The sequence below is a fragment of the Dendropsophus ebraccatus genome, chromosome 6 (genome assembly GCF_027789765.1).
Source record: "Dendropsophus ebraccatus isolate aDenEbr1 chromosome 6, aDenEbr1.pat, whole genome shotgun sequence".
In the NCBI taxonomy this organism is placed as follows: domain Eukaryota; kingdom Metazoa; phylum Chordata; class Amphibia; order Anura; family Hylidae; genus Dendropsophus; species Dendropsophus ebraccatus.
The window spans coordinates 127,681,249-127,706,308 of NC_091459.1; the positions used below are offsets into that span (position 1 = coordinate 127,681,249).

Sequence of the window (25,060 nt, forward strand, 5' to 3'; positions counted from 1 at the left end):
GAGATACAAACAAAAAACAAGAAATAACCTTGAGGTCTCAGCATTTTTTATAATGTTTTATTATAAGTAAAATATATAGGATATACAGTCCATTTGAGAGGTTCTCTATTTGCAATTAATTATTTATTTTTTTCAAGATGATCGACAATTACAGTAACTAATAAAGATAACACGGATCGAGCATGCTCCAGTTCGATAGTTCAGCATGCGAATACCGGTGTCAGAAGAAGTTGGATGCAGCCCTAGGTAGTCAGGGCAAACATAGATACCGCCTATGGCCTACAGGTCTCATGCCAGCATTTTACTGAGCATGTAGTCTATCTGCGAGATACGGCACAGATTTCAAAGGGTTTAGGGGAGTTTGTAAATCCTAGTACAGGGGTGAGGTCCAGTTTGGCTCCAGGCACAGGTTGGAAAGTGAAGTTCTGTAACAGTGTTGTAAAGAAGATGAACAACTCCATTTTGGCCAAGGTTTCCCCAGCACAGCTTCTTTTACCTATAAGAAAGAACGGAAAACACTGGTAGAAGATGACTGATCATCTGAGATTAAAGTTCAATGTAAAGAAGATTATATACACATTTATAGGGAGATTTATCGAAGGGGTGTAAAGTAGAATTGGCTCAGTTGCACCTAGCAACCAATCAGATTCCACCTTTCATTTTGCAAGGAAATTGTGAAAAATTAAAAGTGGAATCTGATTGGTTGCTAGGGGCAACTGAGCCAGTCTATAGTCTGTTTCTGACTTTGGCTTCAAATCTTTGGCAGATAATCTGTCAGATAATATTTCTTTTTTACTTATTATCTTTTTATTGAAAATTATATGGAACAATAAAGAAATGCAGGCTTGCCATAGTGGAAAGTCACAGCAGTAAACCACTTCACAGTTTAACAGTTAACAAATGTGAAATATGTGAATACCACAATAGAGAAAACACAATATTAACGTTGTATAACTCAAAGAGGGGGAAAAGAAAAAAAAAAGAGAAAGGGGGAAGAAAGGAAAGGGGGAGGGGAAGATCCCTTGATACACTCTTCAGAAAGAGTAAGGATAGTCCGGTCTTATGGCCTCCTGGGTATCAAGGAGAGGAACAGGAATAGAAATAGAGGTCGAAATAGAAGTCAAAATCCGCGCTTCAGAATAATGGAATAACCGCAATGGAAAAAACAACATACAAGAGAAGGTCTCCCAGTAAGGAAAGGCCGAGACAATATCTGAAGACATTATGTCTCCTTTAACCTATGGCTGTCACGGGGGGTGCCCGAGAAGAGATTGGGGTAGGAGGAGGAGAGGATAGAGGAGAGTCTAATGTAGACATGGACACTTGGGAATATTCCTCCGAACCGAGAAAAGTTAGCCAGGGGAGCCAACATTTCCTGTATCTTTTGGAGTAGTTCATGCTATCAGAAAGGAGTTCCTCCATTCTATGTAAATAGTGGACTTCAGCGCACCATTCCGCAATTGTCGGGGGAGAGGTCTGTTTCCATCTTCTGGGGATAACGGCACGAGCAGCTATAAGTAAGAAGCATGTTAGGGAGTGCAGAAGGGGTCTTAACGGGCCAGGTATGAGAGAAAGAAGTGTAAGGTGAGCAGAGTTCTGTAGTGATTGACCGGTAATGTGGTTTATCAGCCTCAACACTTCCGTCCAAAAAGGCTGAAGCACTGGGCAGCTCCACCAGATGTGGGACATAGTTCCCCGTGTGCTATGGCAGCGCCAGCAGCGATCGGAAGTATTAGGGTATATCTTAGCTAGTACTGCTGGAACTTTGTACCAGCGAGAGATCACTTTATAGTTAGTGCAATGCGTCTTACATGACATTGAGGTCTTATGGCAGGGCATAAAGATTTTCTCCCAGTCTTCAGCAGAGAAGGTTTTGCCGAGTTCCTTTTCCCAGCTTGAGAAAAAAGAAGGAGGCACTGTACACAGTGAGTCTAAGAGGAGCGTATAGATAGTGGAGGTAGGTTTCTCTATCGGCGAGGTAGCTATACACAAAGATTCAAAAGGAAGAAGAGATCGCCTCAGACGAAGCCTAGTCCCATGTCTACACACAAAAGCAGCCAGCTGGTTAAACTCAAGCTTATGGCGGGCGCGTCTGAAGACCGGTCGTGTGTCTGGGAAGGGTAACTCATCCAGGGGGACAAGTCCAGAGGGGGATAGGAAGGTAGAAAAGGTGACTCCTGAGTGTGCAGTAAAGCCCAGAAAAGAGGGGGCCTGATTGGTGTGAGAGAAGTCCGGTTGTCCAAAAAGAGGGGAAAGGGGGCCATCCGGGAAGTAGCCTTTGGTAAGCAGAGGATTGCTTTTACGCAAAGAGGCTATAGAGCGCGTGATGGGAGGGGAGAGGGGATTGATTGAGGAGACGGACGAGTCTGATGACAACCACAGGAGGGAACCTGGATCAAGGGGTGCCGTGTGTGACTCCAGGAGGACCCATAACTTTAAGTGTCTGAAATGGAAACAGTCCAGGACCCTGTTAAAAATAGCAGCCTGATAGTAGGCTCTACAGTCGGGGAGGGCCAGACCGCCTTTAGCTTTGGGCCGGGTGAGAGTAGTGTGTGCAATTCGTGGCTTCTTATTGGCCCAGACAAAACGGGAAAAGAGAGACATCATGGTGGAGAGGTACGCTTTAGAAAGGACAGCTGGTACCGCCTGGAACAGGTACATTAAGCGTGGTAAAACATTCATTTTTAGAATATTAATACGACCTATCCACGAGAAATCTCCCCTGTCCCATTTTGTAAGGTCTGCCTTCAAGGTCGACAGCAGTGGGTAGTAGTTTTCTGAGACAATAGCCTCAGGCGACGGGGTAACGTGTGTGCCCAAATATTTTAATGAAGTTTTGGTCCAGGAGAAGGGATAATTATCTTGGAGAGATTTTCGCAGCGAAGAGGGTATAGAAAGCCCGAGGACTTCACACTTGGACGCGTTCAGCTTATAGTTAGAATAAAACGCGTACGTGCGGATGGTGTTCATAAGAGATGGAAGGGAGACATGTGGGGATGTTAGAAATAGCAGCAAGTCGTCCGCATATGCAGAGCAGAGATGGGTACGATTGCCGATACAAAGACCCTTAACATCGGGATTACCCCGTATAGCCACTAGGAGATGCTCCATACAGAGGACATATAGGAGAGGGGATAGAGGGCAGCCCTGACGGGTACCATTGCGAATTGCAAAGGACTCAGATAAAGTGCCATTAATACGGACTCTGGCAAATGGGTTCTTATATAACGCCAAGATTCTATTGATCATAGCAGGGCCCAGGGCAATTTGGCGGAGTGTGGCCTCCAGAAATCTCCAGTCCACCCTGTCGAAAGCCTTCTCGGCATCTAGTGACAGCATAAGGGTTGGAATGTTGTGAGAGTGGGCGTAGTGAGCGAGAGAGAAGGCTCGGAGGGTATTGTCTCTGGCCTCTCTTTTGGGGATGAAACCCACCTGGTCAGGGTGGATCAGAGACTCCAGGAGGCCAGACAAGCGCGTCGCCAATAGTTTTGCATATAGCTTGGCGTCCAAATTTATCAGCGATATGGGGCGGAAACTAGAACAAAGGTTGGGGTCCTTTCCTTCTTTGGGGATTACCACAATATGAGCCTCCAAAAAGGAGGAAGAGAGAGGATGCAAGTCAGAGATATTATTAAAAACTGAGAGTAAGTGAGGGGCGAGGTCCGTTCTGAGTTCTTTATAAAACTTTGCAGAGTACCCGTCAGGGCCGGGGCTCTTACCTGCAGGGAGGTCTCCCATGGCTACAAGAAGCTCTTCCGATGAAAAGGGTTCTTCTAGGGAAGCGGAAATATCTGGTGAAATGGTGGGAAGGGCTGTATTCATAATATACTGAGTGAGAGATACATGGTCACTAGGGGTAGGGTTATTTGTATGTGGGGGCGGGAGATGGTAGAGGGAGTGATAGTACGCACGAAAGGTTTCGGCTATTTCATTAGTCAGGTGCGAGATCCGTCCCGACTGTGTTGTAATGGAGGGGACGAAAGTGGTGGCTCTCTTGTCTCGTAGCGCTCGGGCCAGCAAGCGACCTGGTTTATTGCTCCAAGCATAAAATGTTTTGCCACACACCTGCATTGCTCGTTTGTGCCGCTTATGAAGGGCATCCCTAAGCGCCAGGCGAGTGCGAATCAGATCCTCGAGTGTGTCCTGTAGGCCTGACTGTTTGTGGTTTAGCTCCAGGTGGTGTACTTGTTTAAAGAGATCTGAGATCTTTGCAGAGGCCGCCCTTTTGAGGCGTGTGCCATGACTGATCAACACGCCGCGTAAGGTGCACTTTAAGGCCTCCCATTTCATGCTTGGAGCAGTATCGTCAGCCACATGATCGGCTGTAAAGTGGTCTATGGTGCGCTTAAGGTCAGTAAGACAGACTGTGTCTTCCAGAAGAGACTCATTGAGTCTCCAGGAGTGGTGAGGTTTTGTGCGAGGGAGAAAAGAGAAAGAGGAAAAGACTGGGGCATGGTCAGAGAAGAGAGTGGTCCCTATGTGTGAACTAGTAAGAAAAGGTAAAGACGCATGCGATGTGAGGATGTAATCTATTCGGCTATAAGATTGTCGGGGGAAGGAGTAGAAAGTAAAATCTTTGGTATTTGGATTCATGATCCTCCAGGAGTCACACAGTTGGGCATGGTGGAGAGCACGATGGAGGGCTTTCAATTTAGAGCAAGATAGAAGAGAGCGTCCAGAGGACGTATCTAGGAGGGGGTGCAGGGGCGTGTTAAAGTCTCCACAGAGGATTATTTCCCCTTTTGCAAAATGGTTGAGGTCCCCGATCACCTTAAGCAGGAAAGGAATCTGTTGGCAGTTGGGTGCGTAAATATTGGCCACCGTAATCGTCAGGCCCGCTATTTCACAGATTAAAAACAAGTATCTGGCGTCAGGATCAATTCGTGAATTTAATATTTTGTGAGGTAAGGACCGGTGGAAAGCGATAGAAACTCCTTTCGTCCTATTCTCGGGATTAGGAGCATGGAGCCAATCTGTGTAATAGCGGTTTCTAGACAGGTCAGGGACATGGCCAGTTTTGAGGTGGGTTTCCTGCAGAGCAATAATTTTGGCCTTATTCTTGTGGAGTGAGTAAAGGATGTTAGATCTCTTCTCGGGCACATTAAAACCCTTAACATTAAGGGTCGCGAACATGAGATCAGCCATTTACATATATTATACACTTACTGCTATACCGAGGAGACCTTGACCTGTACATTGAGGCGTGGATGCAAGAGAGAGAAGGATCGACCGGAGGGACCTGGAAGAAGATAGAAAAAAGGGGGGTGAACATATAAAAAGGAAAAACCAAACATAACAATAACCAAGGAAGCGGACCAAAAGGGTACGCCAGGGAACTACTGAAGGCAGGAAAAATGTCTGCCAAGAATCCTATGGAAAGGAACTCCATAGGGTCACCTATGTGGGAACGGGGTTGGGTCGCTGGTTGGAGGACACGTCCTACGGGTCCGTCCATGGCCCTATGAGTACTAGTAGGGTACTAAAAAAGCACCCGGTATATGTTGCTAGCGGGAGCTACATTAGCTTTTAGTAATCAGGGGAAAATGGGTCAGAACAAATCAATGCAAAACAGAGCAGTAAGGGGGTCTATCTGCACATAACACATAACCAGACAGTACTCGTGGAACAATCAATGTGATTTCTTCTGTCGCTGGGGAAGCGGCTTGTAGTGAGCATCAGGCGAGTTCGTCGGTCGGGTGGGGCGATGGTCCACGTTCTGACCAGGTGGGAGCAAGATGTCAGAGCAGAAGCGTTCCCATTCGGACAAGTCTACAGGAGGTAGGTCGAGAGCTGTCCGGAAACTCGATAAGTCTCTTGGTTCACGAAGAGTAGCAGAAGTCTCAGCTGTGCGGACTATGAGGGAAAATGGGAATCCCCAACGGTATTGAATGCCTTTGTCTTGTAATACTTGTAAGAGTGGTTTTAGGAGTGCTCGTTGTTTCAATGTAAGCAGTGATAGGTCGGCAAATATGGAGATCTTCGAGCCGTTATATTCCAGAGATTGTTGCGAGCGTGCTTTTCTCATGATGTCCTCTTTTACCACATAGTAATGCACCCGGCATATAACGTCTCTTGGGCGGGTGGGATCGGATCGTCTGGGCTTTAGAGCCCTATGGGCCCTGTCGATCTCGATGTAGGTCTCAAGGGGTCTGTCTAAAATCTTGTTAAAGATATGAGTGAGCACTTTGCACAGGTCTTGCGTACGGACCTCTTCAGGGAGTCCACGGACCCTCAAATTGTTCCTGCGATTTCTATTTTCCAAATCGTCTAAGCGATTAGTCAGCATGCGTTGTGACACAGAAAGTTTATCTGTTAGTATAGTAAGATCGTGTATACTTTTAAAGGCGCTATTGTTAGCCTTTTCAAGAGCCTTCGTACTTGCTTGCAGCACCGTGACCTCAGTCTTAACCGCTCCCAATTCCTGTCTCCAGGTCTGTTCGAGGTCCCTGGCTAGCATTTCCATATCTTGCTTGGAAGGCAAAAGGGCCAGGAGGGCCTGTAGTTCAGGATGCCCCTGGAGAGCAACAGCTGCCATTTCAGGAGAAGGTAAAGGGGCATGCAGAGTAGTTGAAGCAGGAGTAGGTGACTGTGAAGGAGCAGGCCTATGTATGACTGAGTCAGCTGAGGAAAGTGATGAGGAGGACAGAATGGCATCCTCAGAGGAGGAGTAGTAGGCAGTCACTGCATGTTTCTGGGAATGCTTAGAGGGGGTCTTGAGGAGCTTACGTTTAGTCGGAGGACGTCTGGTGTCCTCTGAGTCCGATGAGGAAGCCTGGTCCGCTATGTCTGACTCCGGGCTGTGTAATTCCGGAAGGCTCTCTGCCGTGTCAGTGACAGGGGACCCCGTGTGGGAAGGAGAAGCAGTAGACCTTGCAGAGGTCTGCAGATGCGGCCTACCATCCTGTCCCTCAGGCTGTTCTAGTGGTTGGGCGAGAGCCGCTGACGTGGCTTCGCGGCCGACCGGAGTGCCTGGCTGTTTGCTGTGCGGCGGAGCGGGTGCCGCGATGCCTAGTGTGGCTTGTGGTCCCCCTGAGGGCTGATGCGAGTCCCTGCTGCGGCGCAGCTCTGTCGCGGCAGGAGACTGTGTGGGAATGCCTGGCGCCGCCATCTTGGAAGGCTCCGACCGCACCTTGTGTTTCTTCTGGCGGTCCGGGAGCGGGTTAAAGAAGGCAGAGATGGACTGAGACGCGGTCAGGTGGGTGCTCGGGTCCTGCTCTTTCTTTTTCTGGCTCTTTCCCCTCATAATCTAGGCTCTGTCCCTCTGAAAGCTGCGGTCTTAGACGGAGCTCCTTTCAGTCACGTCTTCCCTCCAGCGCGTCAAGCCACGCCCCCGTCAGATAATATTTCTGTGTAAATGGAGTCTTACTCTATTGGTTGTTATGTTGCTTCTACATGGAAAGCCAATCAGTGTTGACAAAACCTGCATCCATATTACCATCAGAGATTTCTTCAAAACCTCTGACAGTAGTTCCATCAGATGTGATAGGAGAAATTGTTTTACATGCAGCGCTACATACACCATAATGGAACCCAATAGACCCCATTATAAGTCATTGTACTGTGGGACACTAATACTTATATACACAATTATGTGCTAATAATTGATAAAATTGTAAAATAAAGGTTAATTTTTGTAAGTTTTTGTACCCTGCTCAAATCTACTTTTGAATTGTAGCTTCCAGTTAGAGGTGAGCCGAAGCGCTCATTAAGCAAAGCGAATCGCTTATCAAGCTGCCGGGCTTCCTGCACTGCTCCGCTCCCTGCCGCACCACTCCGGGTGCCAGGGAAAAGCTTGATCCAATCCTAGGAAACTAGGAGAAGTTCCCCAGGATTGAATCCAGCTTTTTCCCGCATCCTGGAAGGAGTGGCAGGGAGCGGAGCAGTGCGGGAAGCCCGGAGGCGTGATCAGCAGAGCATCGATCAAATGAAGCGATTTGCTTCGCTTTTTTCTTCGGCTCATCTCTACTTTCAGTTACTATGATTGTTCATCTAAACAATAAATTAAAGAGCTTTGTTTGATCTGTGCTCCGCTCATAAAGCCCACCATCTTTCAGCGCTGCTCCGCTTACTGCTGCTCCACCCCAGGTCCCGGGAAAAAGCTGTACAATTCTTGGAGACGTTTCCCAGGATTGGATGCAGCTTTTTCCCAGCATCCTGGATGGGCTTGATGAGTGGAGCGCTAAGCACTTTGCTTCAATTAGATGAGCGATTCGCTCATTTCTAGTTATGATGTTGAAACCTTATTTTACAGAGAGCACAATCCTACAAAAGATAGGCCTGACAAAATGTGGTCATCTAGATGTTCAGGTTGTGACCGGTTGTGTAAGAAAGCCATGCATTAGAAATGTTACCTAAAGAGAATGGTAAGAAGGCATCATTCTTCTTAAAATTCCCCTTGGAGTCAAGAAAATGTTCTGGATAAAACTCATCCGGCTTCTCAAAGTAAGTTTTCTCTCTGAGTATGGAGTGCAGCAACGGGAAAACAATTGTGCCCTGGAGGGGAAAAAAAGTTACGATGTATATACTTTTTACCAAACTATATTGTGGAGATATCAGCCAGTGAAACAAAGGCCAGTTACACATCACCATTCTGCCTTGTCCCGGTACCTGTGTCCAAGCTACTAAAGGTCTAAAGTTGTTGTGTGGCTGAGGAATCTCCCAACGTATCTTAATCTGTGTCATGGTATTGTTCTGAACTGTGCTTCATACATTAAGCAATTATGGACATGCAATTGTTAACATTTCTGAATTGCCACTCTGAGTGGTCACATGTCAAGGATATAATAAGTTTGGTCGCATGACCTCTCGGGAAGCTTCTGTTTGATGTTTGGTCTGAGAGAGGAGTAACCAAGGTTCAGCCCTTTTTTAGGGTTAGGGGCAATGACTGCAAACCAGGGGACTGGAACTTACTAGTGTTTCCCAAGTGAAGTGGTAGAAGTGTTTTAGTCTATTTATGTGTAAAAAGCCTTAGGCCTATTTAGATTAAGTTTCCAGTTAACATCTACTACAAGCAGGAGACCAAAGACTTGTGTTCAACAAAGTACAAAATTCTGTTCCTGTTGCTACCTTCACCTGATGAGACAGATCTGGGTGGAGAATGCAGTCTTTATAGCATTGTGCAAAGTCTAGGATGTTCTTTCCAAGACTGTCTCCAGTCTATGTTGGGAGAACAAATCAACTTAAAAGAACTGTTCTGAATCCAACAGGATAAATTGGCAAGAAAGAAAAGGGAATAGCTGGGCAAGGACTCTCCTGTGACACTTAAAGTGGTTGTCCACAGAGCATTCTTTCTGCTCTCTGGCACCAAAATATTTTTATGCCCCACCTTCCAAAAGGGAGGGTCTAGGTCCCAATCATGTGATGTCCAGTATCTGCACAGTATCATGCAATGACAGAGTATAACATCACCAAAATGAGAGTATCCAATACAGCATATAGCGGATGCATACTGTTTAGCTAACAATGCACAGTAAATGCTACGGTAAACTAACAAGAATCACAAGAACTAAATGGCAGAAAGCAAGAGGCTTCAGCTATCTTCTGCTCCCGGACAACCACCTGGGATTGTAGTTTTTTTTTTTTAAATACATTGTTTTAAAACAGTTTCATTATTATATATTCATTAAAATAAATCCAGACTTTTTATTATACTCAGCAGGGGTCTCACTGCTGCCACCAACATTTGTGTTTGGAACCGCAGGGCTGTACAATTCCAAGTGCACCCCCCCCCCCCCCCCCAACACACACACACACACACACACACTGTATAGTCTTATTAGAATATACAATACCAGGGGGGGGCACTATAAATTTTAATATTGTAAATTACCTTTGGAATAAAATACCCTCTGAATGTGACATCTTCAGATGTTGCATGTGAAATATGATTTGGTACGATATCTGCAAACCGTTGAATTTCATGCACAACGGCGTCTGTATACGGCATCTGTTTCCTGTGCTCCATCTGAGGTTGGGCCAATCCAATCACTCTTTCAATTTCTTTGTGCACTTTTTCTGCCAAAAAGAAATAAGATAATAGGCCTATTACTGCCCAGCATAAGGATCAGCTGACCAATAAATTAAAGGGAACCTAGAGGGTCCTAGAGCCCTCACAAATTAAGTGTTCTGCCGGGCTCTCTGCAACCTCACGGAGCAAAAACACAGACCTAGAGCCATAAAGATTGTGACTTACTTTTCATGGCAAATGTGGAACACATAAAAAAAAAAAAGGTATGCTTCAGGGTCACATATAGGTACACCATGGAGGACACGTATGAAGCTCCAAAACTTATCTATTTGCACATGCATGGTTTACAAATATATTTTTGCATCTGGACCCTCTATATCAGTCACACCAGAGGGATGGGTAGGGGGAATAATGGGGGGCGTGGTCTCTGTGCCAGTCGAATTTAACATGTTAACAAAAGCTACTCCAGTTCTGAGAGGTGCAATGCCTCTAAAACCTCAACATGAGAGAAAGTCAAAGACAAAAATAAACCTGTAGTGGTAAAAACAAAATCCCAGAAGTCATGTCGAGAACCATTATAACCATTAATCTAACAAGTACTACTATATTACTGTACCTCACATTGAAGCATATGTTTTCTTCCATGAAATTGTGAAGGTCAGTTCTAAGGAGAACTTCCTCAAGGACACAAACAAATGAAAAAACTTAAATTTAACGGGGTAAATTCAAGTCTCACCTTGAATTTTTGGGTATTTCATCATGAGCAGAAGCCCCCATCTCAGTGTTGTTGATGTGGTCTCCATGCCGGCACCGAACAGTTTCCTACCAGTACAATTAAGTTGTCATTGTGGTAAAACTCTGTGGATTCCGGCTTTCCCTACAAAGCACAAAAGAGAAAAAAAAAAAAATATATATATATATATATATATATATATTTTATTTTTTTATTTTATTTTTTTTTTTTTTTTTTTATTTAGCTCTGAATTGTTTCTTGTCTATGTTAGTTTTTTTAAAAAGGTTGTTGCTAGAGTTGAGCAAACTTTGAGCATGCTCAGGTTCATTTGATTAGCAATGGCACCTGGAGTTGGATGCAGCCCTCGGGAGTCCTAGAACTGTGACAAAGTTTGCTCAACTCTAGTTGTTACAGCAATCAAATGTTTTTATACTTGTCTCAGGGTGCTTTAAACAACAAAAACTTTCATGTACACTTGCATTGTCACTGTATTTGTCATTTATTGGTATGGCTAATGTAAAACACAAAATAGGAGCGGAGAAGCGCAAGCCGTCCCACTGAAAGAGACGGCAGACAGGATTCTCCGCCACAGAATTCTGCCGTTTTTACTCTGTATAAACATACCCCTATGGCCGGGATCGGTGCAGATTGTTTTCTCTATCTTTATATATTTAGTTTTTTTATGTTAGCCATACAGATTTTACTCAGTGTGAACTGGCCCTTACCATTCTGATGGCTTCCAGTCTCTTTGCTACTTCCTGCTCCCTTTGACTTGTTGTACCTGCAAGAACTGTCCTCACAGTTAGGGTCCTATTCTACGGAGAGATAAATCGGCTGATTATCGCTCCGTGAAATAGAGACAACGATCAGCCGATGATCGTGTCATCGGCTGGTCGTTTATTTAGGTTTAAACCTAAAATCATCGGGCACGGACCGCGCATCGCTTTGTGGAATAGTGATGCGCGACGGGCGACCAACGATTTCACAAGCACCATGCTTTACCTAAACATGTTGCAGGTCTTCTTCTGCGCTCCTTTTCCCTCCCGGTCCCGCACACAGCAGCAGCTTTGGTGCGGCCTGTCTTGCTGACAGACCGCTCAGCCAATCACTGTCCAGGACCGCCAGGGCCAGTGATTGGCTGAGCGGCTCAATGATTTTAGGTCTCTATTCCACCGAGCGATAATCAGCCAAATTGGGCAGATTCGGCCGATTATCGCTCCATGGAATAGGACCCTAACTGTGAGGACAGCTCTTGCAGGTGCAACCTGCAACATGTTTAGGTAAAGTATGGTGTTTAAACAAGGGCTGTGAGGACATCGGTAATGATGTCCCTGCAGCCCTCGCTAAACAATTATCGTGCCGTGTAATAGGCCCAGTAAACAAGGGCCAATCTAGCAGATCAGCGCTCATTTACATGATTGATCGAGCCCCCATCGGCCAGTGGAATAGGACCCTTAATCATTAACTGCAGCAGTGAGTCGCCTCAGTCAGTGATAGGCTCAGTCAGTGCCCCCGCCCGGGCAGCATCAGTGATAAGATGCTGGGATTGGGGGAACTGTACAGATATGTCATTACAACGGTGTGCATATCTGTACAGTTCCCCCACTCCCAGCATCTTATCACAGATGCTGCCCAGGCGGGGGGAAAAGTCAGTTACAGGCATTCCACGTCCGTGTTCCGTGCGGAAAATGGAACTTGTGAATGCAGCCTTACTGTAGGGACAATACATCAGAGAAAGCCAGAAGCAGGAAGCCAGAAGCCGCGGGGACCATGAGTGGCAGTGGCAGAGGAATCGGTATAGGCAAGTATATTTACTGTTTTATTTAATTCTATAGAAATAGAAGGGTTTCTATGGATATGGTACTGTTAAGGTGTTATTTCCTAGAAGTAACGAATGCCTATGAATGGTGTGATCCTCTGTTACCTATGTGTATAGGTCTCACCATTTAGTGTAATCCTGTCTGCAATAAAAAAGGAGGATGCTGCTGAAAGTTTTCTTTACAGAGCAGAAAGTGCAAGCTTGTTATTAGGCTTAGTGGCCAGAATGAAAACTCTCTCTTGGGTGGCAAAATGTGGAATGATAATAGGAGATTTTTTTTATAGTCTTACCTATGGGTCTCTCTAAATTCTATAGACACCCCTTCAACAAGTTCCAGATTACCAGATTTTTTTTAAATGCTCAATTCAGAATGACATTTATCCATTTTTATTTAAATAATTGTTACAATATGTACTGTACCTCCTGTTGCTTGGCTAGGAAGGCGTCAATCAGGTTCCTCTGGTCATTTACATCCAGTTCTTTCTTCTGCCTTGTAAATGTCACTCTAATGAAATCCTGAAATTCTCTGACATTCTTAAACACTGTTGTATGAGGTCCGGGGAGCCAGTCCATCAAGGATGGAAAACTGTTATACAGCTAGGTACACAAATGACTAAAAGTCATAATCAATGGTAACATATATTGTAATTGTAGGTGCTATTCAAAATCATAATTCTATGGAGAGAAAAAAAGACAAGGTATCACATCCATAAACTTTTGACTGACCATCTGCTTCTTAGCACTATATATTACTTATATCAGGAATTAGTTACAATTTAATCAAAGTGTATAAGCCCTCATACCGCTTCAAGGTTCCTGATTGGTTCAAGGTTCCAACATCTCTACAGGAGGAAGTGGCCCTCTCCATAGAATTACTGCTATAAGCAATCATGCATCATATACCCACACATGGGTCTGTATTAATAATAATAATAATAATAATAATAATAATAATAATAATAATAATAATAATAATAATAATTCCTTTAAAGGGATATTCTGATTTATCCAAGTAGGTACTTTGCATTAAACTTTTTTCATGTATACATTGCTAAACCATTGTTAAACAATGTATTTGGGCTGCCCCTCTGGACACTGCTGAGGTAGATAGTGGTGAATGTCACTATTTTAGTGGAACTGAGTTGAATCTTTTGAGAACTTTTATAAATAGCGGAGCAAAAAGATCAGTTGAGATGTCTCTATTATGGTTGAGTGGGTTCCTGCACAGGGATTGGAGGGGAGGTGGAAAGGTGACGATCCACTTTGCTGTTTTATTTTTTGTGGTTAATGTTACAAAAAAGACCTGACTGACATATAAGCCATTTACCTTTTTTTTTTTAAATTATTATTATTTATTTATCGGTGCTTTCCTTTTATGGTATATTTTTCTCTCCATCAGAATAGTATTGTTAAAGGAGAAGTTCATAAATTCAGTTTGTACAGGGGGTGGGGCCGGGTCACGCTTTAGGGTACCATTGGCATTCTCCAACTCTCAGTTCTACAACATCACCACCCGGTTGATGGATGCCCCACTCAGCCAGTAAGTGACTGTGGCTGTACACCGTTGCAGTCACTGATTGATGGATGGGGCATCCATCAGATGGGTCAGGCTTTTTTCCCCGAGTCAACATGTTATCAGAACTGAGAGAAAAATGCCTTCTGGCAGGGGTCCCATACCTTCTGACATGGCCATTTGCGGGCATGGGGGGAGGAAAGTAGTTGTTACCTATTATGTTCCCCCCTGACGGATGTCAAATTAAAAAAAAAAACGCTCGACTTCTCCTTTAAGGGTGCCAATTAGTTCTGGGAGCTCTTTTGGATACAATGTTTTGCAACTGCCTTATGTACATAATGTAATATTTTTGCCACTGCCAACTTCTTGTTATCCCCTCCAAAAAGTTCCTCTATGTATCACAATATGCAGACTTTGGGAGATAATGTTGAACCACAAGAGCTCACCAACCCCAGACCATGTGTTTCAACTCTGCCATGTCTTCAAGGCAGTTCAACAACTCCCTAAGGTTTATGCTCTACAGGGCATTTGGTTTCCTGAATGCCCTATGAAACAAATAGTGGGTTCAGACCAACTAGAGCATGCTCAAAGTTCACTCAACTCTACCCATCATTGTAAACATAACATTGTATGATAGATAAAATAATACAATTGTAACTTACCCTGACCCATGGGGTTCCTAAAAGTCTTACATTTTCATTAACTAAGCTCATAAGCCTCTGTATGGTCGGATCCTCATAGTCATATCTATGACTGAGCAGTATGGACACGATGATATTGGCTACGGCTGCATTGATGCTTGTCAAATTATCAAAGGGCTTTCCTGAAAAATTAGAAAGTCTACATTTATTTATTAAAAAGCAAACAAAAAAAAAGCTCTCAACCGCCGCAATCCCGGGTGCCTCATGTAGCCCGGGATCGCGGCTATTAGCGGGCACGGTCCACTCGCTGTGCCCGCTAATTAGATAATCGGAGGCAGCTGTCAAAGATGACAGCTTCCTCCGATTACCGGATTCAGCCGTTCCCTGGTGTCTAGTGGGGGAGATCGCTCCTCCGGGACGTTGTCGCGGAGGAGAGATCTCCGTTACTGAAGGCAGCCGGGGATCGGTCCAAGATGGCGCCGTCCCCGACTCGGCACTCATTTGTTTTTGGCTGCAGCAGCCGAAAGCAAACGAGTGCCGATCTCATTGCCGATCTCAATGAGAGATCAAAGTTTATATACTAGAAGTCCCCCAGGGGGGAATAACCCTAACCCCAGGGGAGCTTCTAGTATATGTGTAAAAAAATAAAAATGAAGTGTTGTTGTCAATAAAAAGCCCCCTCCCCTAATAAAAGTCTGAATCACCCCCCTTTTCCCAGGTTATAAATAAAAGTAAATAAATAAACATGTTTGCTATCACCGCATGCGTAATCGCCTGAACTATTAATTAATCACATTCCTGATCCCGCACGGTAAATGGCGTAAGCGCAAAAATATCCCAAAGTGCAAAATTGTGCATTTTTGGTCGCATCAAATCCAGAAAAATTGTAATAAAAAGCGTTCAAAAAGTTGCATATGCGCAGTCAAGGTACCGATAGAAAGTAAACATCATGGCGCAAAAAATGACACCTCACACAGCCCCATAGACCAAAGGATAAAAGCGCTATAAGCTATACGTATATTTGCTAACAATGGTTTGAATTTTTTACAGGCCATCAGATAAAAGAAAAGTTATACATGTTACATATCTTTTTAATCGTAACAACTTGAGGAACATGCATAACATGTCAGTTTTTCCATAGGACACACGGCGTAAAAACAAATTCCACCCAAAGAAAAAGAATTGTGTTTTTTTTTTCAATTTCACCGCGCATATAATTTTTTTCTGGTTTCGCAGCATATTTTATGCAAAAGTTCAGCCTGTCATTGCAAAGTACAATTAGTGACGCAAAAAAAAGGGCTCTTGTGGGTCTTTAGGTGTAAAAATGCAAGTGCTATGGCTTTTTAAGCACAAGGAGGAAAAAACGAAAATTAGCTTGGTCCTGAAGGGGTTAATATTAATATTAAAACCACCAAATATTCGGTAGTTCCCTCTCGTGCCACCAAAACAGCCCAGTACCATCAAAACAGCCTAGTGATGAGAGAATAGCGAAACAAAGCCCTTCCCAATTTCCCAGGACTGGATCCAGCTTTTCCGACACCTGGGTTCCGCAGAGTGTGGAAAAAAAGTTCAAATGCAGACGGTTGATAAGCTGTTTGTCGATCAAACAAAGCACTTTGCATCGTTTAGACTGATGATTCACTCATCTTTAGCTCTGATCCATTAAGGCCTGAACTTCACAAGACCACTTAAGGTGAACTGTGGTAACTGCACCAAGATGTTAGCAGTAAATCATTATGGTGTAAAGTGCAGTCTCCATGGATCGATCTTTTTTTTCTTGCATAACCCACCGATGCTCAATCAGATTGAGATCTGGAGGATTTGGAGGCCAATGTTCCACGTTTCTATGTTCCCAAACAGGTTTTGCAGTTTGACCAGGGCATAATCTGATTAAAGAGGCCACTGCTATAAGAGGGGCCTGCTGCCATAAAGGGGGGATCTTAGGGGGGGATTATCAAAACCTGCGTACTCTGTCTTAAATATTCCCCGTCCCCCATTCCCCGGCTGAGTTCACTAAGAGGTGCATGCCTCTTAGTGAATCCGGTCGGCTGGGTGTCCGAAACTGTGCCCAGTGTACTAAATCTACACCTCCTTCCAGCAGTTATAGATTTTGATTATAATTTACACCAGCGATCATGCGTAAACCATCATAAATGATGTGCGTGAGGAGGCCACTCCTCCTCCCCGCCTTGCCGCGCCCCCCTTGAGGGGCAAATCAGTCTGACAGCAGATTGGCTGTCAGTAACTCAGATACTGAGCTGTGAACAATGGGAGAGAAAAAGCAGCATATCAGGAGAAGGAGGCAGTTTGCCAAATGGATGTATTTGCTAAATTATTAATTGATAAGTCAATCAATTGATTGAAAAGTACTACAACTCAAAAGCTATGTTCACACAACGTATTTATTTATTTATTTAACAACAGACGTTCATTTCAGTGAAAACAATGTCTGTTGATAATGAATTAATACGTTTGCATTGATTTCAATGCAACAACGGCCATATATTTACACACAGTATACACTACGGCTGTCGAACTGCGGCCGTCGAAAATAAAGAGCATGTCTATTTTCTATGACTGCTGTTTGGCGAACAGCAGCCTTAGTAAATAATTATGCACACAATGTAAAGTACGACCATAATTTACATTGTGTTCAATGCTTAATTGAAATGTGGGCACGCACACCTGAAGGTGCCTGCAATCCAAATAGGGAAAAAGAGAATGTTCCTTCAGCCGATACGGCAGTGGATGATGTAACACAGCGACTGTAGTTTGCCGCTGAATACAGCATCCAATGTAAACTACGACCGCTGCATTACAGCGTGTAGACATAGCCGAATTATGTAAGTTGGTTGCAGGGCCGGCGTTAGGGGGGGGCAAAGTAGGCACTTGCCCAGGGCCCCCATCCCCCAGGGGCCCCCTAGCTCCTTCCTTCATTAGTGGAGCAGGAAGCAGAGCAGCACAAGCAGCTCCCCTGCTCCACTAATGAACGAAGGAGCTGAGCTGTGAGGACGGAGCGCCCCTCCTGCAGAGCTGCCTGTGCCCTACAGAAGAGGAGGAACGGCAAGCCCAGGTAAAGAAATAGAGGGGGGGGGGTGTTAGAGGGTCACGGAGACTGGGGGCGGGACTTGCGGCCAGGGGGCGGTGCTTACGGCCGCGGGTGGGCGGAGCCTCGGGTGTCTTTGTAAAACAGTAACCCCCTCCCCATATACTAGCCTAGCGAACAGTATACAGGAAGGGGGCAGGGGATCTTGTATGATGCAGTCCCCCCTTCCACCATATACTGTTCAGGGCCCTCCTCCCTCTGTATCTATGGCCACCAGGCCCTGAGCAGTACATGATGGAGGTGGGTGCTGAATCACACAGTATCCTGTATGATAAAGTACCCCCATATCTCTCCTCTGCTCTACTACTACCCCCAATACTACTCCTAATACTGCTCTACTATTACCCCCAATACTACTCCTAATACTGCCCTACTATTACCCCCAATAGTGCCCTACTACTACCCCAATACTACTCCTAATACTGCCCTACTATTACCCCCAATACTACTCCTAATACTGCCCTACTATTACCCCCAATAGTGCCCTGCTACTACCACCATCAATACTACTCCTAATACTGCCCTACTACTACCCCCAATAGTGCCTTACTATTACCCCCAATACTACTCCTAATACTGCTCTACTACTCCGAATACTACTCCTAATACTGCTCTACTATTACCCCCAATAGTGCCCTACTACTACCCCCAATACTACTCCTAATACTGCCCTACTACTACCCCCAATAGTGCCCTACTACTACCACCATCAATACTACTCCTAATACTGCTCTACTACCCCCAATAGTGCCCTACTACTACCACCATCAATACTACTCCTAATACTGCTCTACTACTACCCCCAATAGTGCCCTACTACTACCACCATCAATACTACTCCTAATACTGCTCTACTACTACCCCCAATAGTGCCCTACTACTACCACCATCAATACTACTCCTAATACTGCTCTACTACTACCCCCAATAGTGCCTTACTACTACCCCAATACTACTCCTAATACTGCCCTACTACTACCCCCAGTAGTGCCCTACTACTACCCCCAATACTACTCCTAATATTGCTCTACTACTACCCCCAATAGTGCCCTACTATTACCCCCAATACTACTCCTAATACTGCCCTACTACTACCCCCAATAGTGCCCTACTATTACCCCCAATACTACTCCAAATACTGCTCTACTACCCCCAATACTGCCCTACTACTACCCCCAATACTACTCCCAATACTGCTCTACTACTACCACAAATACTGCCCTACTACTACCCCAATACTACTCCTAATACTGCTCTACTACTCCTCCCAATACTGCCCTACTACTACTCCTAATACTGCTCTACTACTACCCCCAATACTGCTCTACTACTACCCCCATACTGCCCTACTACTACCCCCAATACTACTCCTAATACTGCTCTACTACTACCCCCAATACTGCTCTACTACTACCCCCAATACTGCTATACTACTACCCCCATACTGCCCTACTACTACCCCCAATACTACTCCTAATACTGCTCTACTACTACTCCCAATACTACTCTACTACTACCCCCAATACTGCTCTACTACTACCCCCAATACTGCTCTACTACTACCCCCAATACTGCTCTACTACTACCCCCAATACTGCTCTACTACCATTGCTATTATTACCTCCACTCCTGATACTACTACTACTCCCAAAACTGCTACTCCCCTTATCTACTACTACACCCCTCATCTTATATGCTTCTACTATTGCTACACCCCTTATCCACTATGCCTATACTACTACACCCATCAAAAAATAAATAAAAAAAATCGAGAAAAGAAAAAACGAGATTTTATTTTTTGCCCACATCACCCCAGCCCTAGGAGATGCTATGTGCTGGGGGCGGGGGGGCATTTAACTATCAGTGGAGATGCTATGTGCTGGGGGGGGGGGGAACAGGGGAGATGCTATGTGCTGGGGGGGGGGGGGGTAACTATCAGGGGAGCTGCTATCTGCTGAGGGGGCAACTATCAGGGGGCTAGCTAACAGGTGTAAAACCTACAGTGAGATGTCTCCTATATTGGTGGATACTACATACTGGGTGGTGAAGGTAACTACCAGAAGAATTACCTACAGAGGGATACCGACTATATGTACTATGGAGGCACAGAGGGACCTATCTACTATATAGGGCACAGAGGGGTCTTATTTAAGGTCACAGAAGATCACCCCACCTCGAGCAGCGCGCCAACCGCTGACAAAAAAATATCGGGACCTTAAATTGCTGCTACAATGTTTTAGCATTTGGGGCCCCACCTTCAACTTTGCCCAGGGCCACATTTTGTCTAAAACCGGCCCTGGTTGGTTGGAAATTCCCCCCAAAATTAAAGTAGAAAAACAACCTCCAAAATTGTATCTAAAATTTTAATTTACATATCATGAGATAGGCCTAAAGGTTAAGAGGCTGTTTGACATATTTATATTGGGGCACTGGAGATAAGAGCTACCCATATTCTTCCTTCATTCACTAGCTAGATTATAGAAATAAGTCCCTCACCTTTATAGGATCTCAGTTTCTGCACTAAACACTCGGCCTCCTCAATGATCTTGTCTTCTATGGTTCTCTTCCCCATCCCATAGTCTCGCAGTGTGGAGAGCGCAAATCTTCTCATTACTTTCCAGTTCTCTCCATTGGAGAAGATAACACCTGAATAAAAGAAATATGTTATATCATCCATACCATATGAGACATAAACAACTAATGTTCTTAGTAAAGAACAAGTCCCCAAATAATCAGGTAATTGAGAGGAACCCCTCTGGCTATTTTTCTGCTTCTGCCTTTTTTCTCCATATGTTATGCAGGGCCGGATTAAAGGGAGGGCACAAGGGGCACGTGCCTAGGGGCCTCCACCACTAGGGGGCCTCCACCAGCCCAAACCCGGAAGTGGTGTCAGGGAGCCAGTCCCACACGCAAAAAGCATGTGGAAACCCTACCTGGACACAGCACTGGCCACACTGCATGCTGTCCAGGGAGGGAGGTGTAGGGTTAATCCTGTGTAAGCATCTCCCTCCCAGCAGGCTCAGACTCCCCCCTGGTGGGTCTTTGAATGGATTCTTCCTATCAAGCTTCCGGGTGCCTGTCTCCTGCAGAGGTCCTCACTCCCCCTTGCCCCTCCCCCTCACTGAGGAGAGGACTGCGTGGGACCTTAGCAAGGAAACCTGATCTCTCCAGCAGGGATGTGACATCATGGAGCATGCTGGAGGATCTGTCACAGTGGCTGACAGGCTGAAGGAACAGAGAAGAGCCAGAAGAGAGAAGACCTGTCATCTGCCCATATCAGGTGAGTATGAGGTTTTGTTTTGTATTGGCACATCAGAGCAGGGGTATATACTATAGAGGCATATATCAGAGCAGGGATATATACTATAGGGGGCATATATCAGAGCAGGGGTATGTATTATAGGGGCATATATCAAAGCCGAGGGCATATACTATGGGGGCATATATTAGAGCAGGGGTATATGGGTATATACTATAGGGGCATATATCAGAGCAGAGGTATATATATATATATATATATATATATATATATATATATATATATAGAGCCTGTGTGCAGCCTATGATATATTGAGCCTGTGCGCAGCCTATAATATATAGCCTGTGTGCAGTGTATGATATATAGCCTGTGTGCAGCATATGACATATAGCCTGTGTGCAGTGTATGGTATATAGCCTGTGTGCAGTGTATGGTATATAGCCTGTGTGCAGTGTATGGTATATAGCCTGTGTGCAGCATATGACACGTAACCTGTGTGCAGTGAATGATATATAGCCTGTGTGCAGTGTATGACATATAGCCTGTGTGCAGCATATGGTGTATATATAGCCTGTGTGCAGTGGATGATATATAGCCTGTGTGCAGCATATGGTGTATATATAGCCTGTGTGCAGCATATGGTATATAGCCTGTGTGCAGTATATGGTATATAGCCTGTGTGCAGCATATGACATGTAGCCTGTGTGCAGCTATATATACCATGATCCTTAGGGTATATTCACATGTAGCATATCCGCTATATATTATACACAGCATTTAAGTACTGCTGTTTACTGCTTCAGGTCGTTTATATGGTTGGGAACTGAAGATGGGACCTAGACTTGCAAGTCCAGGTTCTGCCTGTGATTCACAACTGCATATGCTAGCTATGGTGGCTAACACAGTGGGCAAGAGAGCACAGAAAGTACTTAAGTACTGTGTTATTGCATTGAATTAAGCTGGAACACACTGCAATGCTCTCCCCTTCCCCATCCTGTCTATAGGGCCTGGCATCTTCCTCTGGACTGCAGCCTCTAGTGACCATCACATGCAAAACAGAGGAGGATGCTGAGCCACACAGCCAGGAGTGAGGAGGGGTAGGTGCTAAGTCTCCTACAGTAATTAGCCACCTGTATAGAATGCTCTATGGTTTATTTGTGGGGGAAGAAAATGGGGGGGCCCCAACAACCTTAATCCGGCCCTGATGTTATGTATGGCCACCATACTACAGAGGTAATGCTTCTAGACAGAAATAGCTCCCTAATATGGAATCCTTTGTATAGGAAGCATATCTACATCTTGTACATCTTGTAAGGTCCCAAACTGTTAGAAGGAGAACATGAATGAAGTAAAAGATACATCCACTAAAAGTCATCATTGAGTTCTGAAGTATCCAATCGATGGGACCCACACTGATTACGGGAATACAAGTAATTAGAGATGAGCGAACCGGGTTCAGGTTTGAGTCCATCCGAACCCGATCGTTCGGTATTTGATTAGCGGGGGCTGCTGAAGTTGGATAAAGTTCAAAGGTTTTCGGGAAAACATGGATACAGCCAATGACTATATCCATGTTTTCCACATAGCCTTAGGGCTTTATCCAACTTCAGCAGCCACCGCTAATCAAATGCCGAAAGTTCGGGTTCGGATGGACTCGAGCATGCTCCAGGTTCACTCATCTCTACAAGTAATGTGTCCTCCATGTAAATGAATCAGAAGTCAGACATGCTTACTGATTGAAGTACTGTATATAAGGACTGTTCTCCACAGTTGGTGGCTATATCAATGGAGGAATTATTAACTTATTTAGTTCAATGAATCTGAAAAAAAATGGCAATGCATGTCCAACCTTAACTCCATTCAAATGAGATCCCCATTGTGGTGACCTGTGTCGATTCCTGCACATCAGTGATGTGGTCAAATTTAAACACAATTTAATTTTGCAGATATAGGTTAAAAGGGTCGGTCAGAGAAAGCATCAGCGTGGTTGATGAGCGCGTCCTTAACAGTTTCATAATCACACAGGGCTACAGTTTTTGTCATGCCTATGTGAACACCAATGACTGGGCCATACGTCTTAGAAAGCTGGGAACCCAAGAAAGTACAGGATTTTTGTTAAGGGTAATGCGTCATCAAAAAATTACCTAAATTAAGTTTTTATGTTAAATATATTTTTCAAGAATTTTTAATTTTTTTGGCCAATTTTACTATTTATATTATAAATTAGTCCTGAAATTGGGCGGTTTTCATTCTCAACACTTGGCCTAAAACTCTAAACTGAGACTTTCTGTTGTGTCTGTGATGATAAGGAGGAAGCTGTCGTAGAGTAATTTATACAGTATTAGACCATGTTCACAAATTGTGAAACACCAGCCGTTCTGGAACATAATCCCGGCCAATACTGCAGGAGCAGCCAGAATATCTTAATTTCTGTTAAATTCGGATGCGGGCGCATCCGTGTGCGCCCGCAACCCAATTCAACATTGCACATATTGGAGAGTGTAGCCGGAGCTGCACTCTCCATTGTGTGAACTGACATGTCTGTGCTGCTGCTATTCAATGAATAGCGGCCGCACAAAACTGAAATGTTAGTTTTTTGTGCAGCCAGATGAAATCCCGCCGGGCCGTATACTACGTGTATACGCTCCGGTCGGGTTTCCAATAATTTAACTACAACTTATGTTTTGCATAAATCACGGCCGTTGTTGCAATTTGCAACAATGGCCATGCTTTATGTAAAATATATGTTGTGTGAACATGGCCTTACAGTGAAAGGTATCACCAGTAGATAGAGAAGACAATAGGTGATCTTCACAGCTCAGCCTCCCCCTCCTTATAGAATGACCTTTGCAAAGGTCACAGAATATACTCAATATTTTCCTATTCATTCCAATGGAACAGATCCTGTCTATTATTGCCCATGTCCATGGGGCAACCCTCATCCCTCTAATAGGTAGAGCATTATATTATAATGTATGGCATATACCGTCAATATGTCATGGATGTCTTACAGAATTCTTTTAAAGTTCTAAAGATGTGTCCACCCTAAACTTTTCTAGAATCTATTTATTTATTTCCTCATGATACAAATTCAACACGTTATGCAATTCATATTACAATCACAGGGTAGTCGCTCATAAACACATACGGTAAAATTGTACCATTCCTAAGGACCATATACAGATATCTCTTTACTTGTCTTTCCTCATGGCTCCCTGCACCCCAAAATGTAAGACAACAAACTTAGTGGGAAAAAAGGGATACTGCGTCAGGAGATGGATATACTCTTTGAGGGATATTTATGAAGATCGGCGTACGAGTACGCAGGTCTTAATTTAGGCTCCACCTCAATTGCCCCGCTGTATTTACTAAGAAGTGGATGCCTCTTAAATCCGGCCTGTCCTGCTCCTGCCGTACCCTAGCAAGTGTGGATTTATGCCATGATTTACGAGAACGTACAAATCTATGCCTTCTCCCTGGTGTAAGTGAGGGACACAACAATAGTAAATGTCATTTTCCCCCTCTTTAAAATAATTAAATTTGTGTCCTACCTCCATGAATGTTTCGTAGGGTTTTGACATGTCTATAGAGAGGATATTTCCAATGATCGGCAACGGTGTTGGTCCCGGTGGGAAACTTTTATTATTTCCTTTTTTGTGGTTCCTAAAAGCATTGGCCAAAAATAAGATGACAACGATGGAGAGGAGGACGGTGACCAGGTCCATGGTGAGTGCGAGTTCTGTGAAAACAAACAAGACAAAGAAAGAGACTGGCCATTTTGTGGTGTGTTTACTGTATTTTGCTTTGTGCTGACCAATGGCACAGTAATGGTGAGAAGCAGCAATGCTGAGCTAAATCACAGATGACTCCAAGGGCAATCCACAGGCCCTTGTGCCTTCAGGAGACACAGAAGCTGTACAGATGTACATGCTCCCAAGATAGTAGTATGATTTTACATAGTAATGGTCTACTTATGCTTAGACATCCTGAAAACAGTTCCCTGCTTTTTAATCCATCACATT

At 44.4% G+C, this 25,060-nt stretch overlaps 1 pseudogene; it reads right to left on the minus strand.

The window, feature by feature from the left end:
- Nucleotides 1-225: 225 nt before the first annotated feature.
- LOC138796039 (cytochrome P450 2K4-like) lies at nt 226-24,763 on the minus strand (annotated as a pseudogene).
- Between the last annotated feature and the right edge of the window lie 297 nt (nt 24,764-25,060).